The sequence below is a fragment of the Nelumbo nucifera genome, chromosome 1 (assembly GCF_055504915.1).
Source record: "Nelumbo nucifera cultivar China Antique chromosome 1, China Antique-T2T, whole genome shotgun sequence".
In the NCBI taxonomy this organism is placed as follows: Eukaryota; Viridiplantae; Streptophyta; class Magnoliopsida; order Proteales; family Nelumbonaceae; genus Nelumbo; species Nelumbo nucifera.
Genome location: NC_142649.1, coordinates 70,058,203 through 70,061,406, shown reverse-complemented (window position 1 = coordinate 70,061,406; position 3,204 = coordinate 70,058,203). Strand labels below are relative to the sequence as shown.

Genomic DNA, 3,204 nt, shown 5'->3' with positions numbered 1-3,204 from the left:
TTTATTTTCAAAATAATTAATAAAAATTAGTATTAATATACAAAAAATAGAAATTCATCTAGAGTCACTTTCACTAAAGAGCAGCTTAGATTGTGATTGGATAAACTAGATGTAACCCAAAAAATAATACTTGAATTGAAATTAGATAAGCACCACTTAATTGAAAATGTCATAGATCTTCATCCTGAATTTTGCTTATAAATAAAGGAAAATTTATCTATAGTTACTTTCACTAAAAAGCAACTTAGATTGTCATAGGATAAACTATATATAACCTAAAAAGTAATACTTGAATTGAAATTAGATAAGCACCACTTAATTGAAAATGTCGTAGATCTTCACCCTGAATTTTGCTTATAAATAAGTTTGTGCATTGCCCTATTTGCATTTTAAAACAAGCCCTCAACACATTCAAATCACTAAACTTAAATCAAAGTTTTAAAAATCGACCCAAAAATGAAGCCGGTTTGATTTTCAATTTTCCAGTCAGTGGTTCAACTATCAGATTTAAATAGGTCAAATAAGTAAAATTTAAAATAATACAAAGATTTGTCTTTAACTTTTTCAACAATTTTATACAAAATAATAGTTCAAGATCAAAACAGAACCAATGACCTGAGTTCCTCGGCCAAACGGTTATATATATATATATATATATATTTTCTGTTTTACTTTGTGGAAAAGGGCATCTTTGTATCTTCACCAACTCCTTAATTATAAGACGCAAGCGTCCTTTTTAAACCATTCAACTGACGGGCACGTAATAAGGTTGGATATCAGCCTGTGAAAAAAAAAATAACGACCAAAGCATTTTCCTAAGGCGGTTAAAAATTAAAAATCATCATTAATGGCTTAATGCTGATGTTTTTATGCAATAATTTCTTCCCTAGCTAAGTGGGACCCAACCAATGGTCCAAGCTGATCCATTGATTACACAACACACGTGGCTAGTTATGCAACCCAAGAACGGCCATTAGGGTCCTGTGGCGCTTACGTGCATGGCCATATATGCAGGCCTGTACTATTAAAACCGAAAAGGCTAAAAGCCTAAAACTGGGTCAATTACACAGGCTTGGCCCGTTCCAAAGTTTTACTTAGTTCTGCCGTTGAAAGTCAATGTATGAATGCCATGCTGACCAACCAGAAACAGTCCGATATGCCGAACCGGTTCAAGATGTTGAACGTAAGATGGAATTCCATTCAATTTTTTTCGTTCTGTTTCTCTTCCTATACTCCTCCATCTTACCTTATATAAATGAAGATGAGGCTGGCCTCTTCTCCACCATCTCATCTCGCTTCTGACAACCCAATTGCAGAACAACCATAACATCGGGAGCCAAATTAAAAAAATTGGCAAACTGTGAGCATCAGGCCATCAGCATAGCATGGCGACCCTTCGAACTTCCGGTCTCCTGTGCTCTTCCTCCTCGTCATCATATTCACGACGAAGAAGAGTATCAGCTACGCTTAATACCCCAAAACTCCAACCGAGTTCTCTTTCTTTTCCAAAGATCCGGACTACGGACTTGGTTGAGGAATTGAAGTTGAGAAGTGGATACACAACAGCCACAACCATTACCCAGACAGAAACGATGCCTTTTGACGCTAAAGTCGCTACCAGAACCATGAGAGATGATCTTGATGTTAACTCCAAGTCTACGGTCATTGCGGAGCTTTATTCAATCATGGAAGCTGCTGCAGACAGGGCGGAGATGCATGCCAACATCCAGGAGCAGCGGAATAACTGGAACCACCTCCTTCTCACCTCCATTAATACAATCACCATCACCGCTGCAACGATGGTCGGGCTGGCAGCAACAGTTGGAACGGGAGCACCACTTGCCGCACTAAAGCTCTCATCTACTCTATTATATACGGCAGCTACTGGGATGTTGCTGGTGATGAACAAGATTCAGCCATCGCAACTCGTAGAAGAACAACGCAATGCGACAAGGCTATTCAAGCAACTTCACGGGCAAATCCGAACAACTCTTACACTTGGTAGTCCTAGTCCCATGGATGTTAAGGACGCCATGGACAAGGTGTTCGCTCTTGACAGGGCTTACCCATTGCCCTTGCTTGGAGTGATGCTTGACAAGTTCCCTAAAGCCGTGGAGCCTGCCGTGTGGTGGCCACAACAAAGTAAATTACGAGAACAGGACTTCGGTGGAAGAAGAGAAGGAAATGGATGGAGCAGAAAGCTGGATGAGGAGATGAAGCAGATAGTTGCGGTTTTGAAGAGGAAGGACACTGAAGAGTACTTGAGGCTGGGAAAGATAGCTTTGAAAGTTAACCGAGTTTTAGCCATTTCTGGTCCTTTACTCACAGGTCTCGCAGCTGTTGGGTCAGCTTTCGTGGGATGCTCTTCTCATGAGACATGGGCTGTGCTGTTGGGTGTCAGTGCTGGAGCTTTGGCAAGTGTTATCAACAGCTTGGAGCATGGTGGGCAAGTTGGAATGGTGTTTGAGATGTACCGGAGCACTGCTGGCTTCTTTAGATGTATGGAGGAGTCCATAGAATCCACTTTGAAGGAAAAGGACGTAGAGAAGAGAGAAAATGGGGAATTGTTTGAACTGAAGGTGGCTTTACAATTGGGAAGAAGCCTATCAGAACTTAGAGGTCTAGCTGCTTCAGCATCTTCAATAGATGGAGAGGCCAAAGAAGAGTTTGCAAGCAAGCTCTTCTGATTTCTCCATGGATCGGATCCTCTCAGATGATCAAATTTTGCAGCTCATCAGACGTTTTTTAGTATTCTTTTCTGTATCTATAACATCGCCTAGAGATGGGTCCACAAATTTCATTGTTTTCTATATACTCAATTTGTTCATTCATTGTAATTGTAAACAAACAGTACATATATATTCAATTCCTTCATTCATCTATGCTATAAGTCTTTTTTTTTTTTTATATATATGATACATGTATACCAGATTGGTCATTTAAAAAACAACTCCCTAAATGGGGAAATACTTAGCTCCTACCGAGCCACGAAGGACATTTTCAGGGTAAATTTTAGAGTACGTTTAGGGTTAGGGGCCTGGGGTTTATGGGTTAGATGTAAAAACTAAAAATCAAGAAGTGGTAGGATGCTTTAATCCGCCGATGATGGTTCGGAGCCAAATAAAGTATTTTGTCATTTTGTGTTTTTTTTTTCTTATTTCTTTTTATCAAATGTGGGCTATTTGTTGTCACTCTCGTATAATC

General features: G+C 39.6%; 1 pseudogene; it reads left to right on the top strand.

Moving 5' to 3' along the window:
* The first annotated feature begins 1,301 nt into the window (after positions 1-1,301).
* Positions 1,302-2,846, top strand: LOC148803399 (putative F-box protein At4g22030 pseudogene; annotated as a pseudogene).
* The last annotated feature ends 358 nt before the right edge of the window (positions 2,847-3,204 follow it).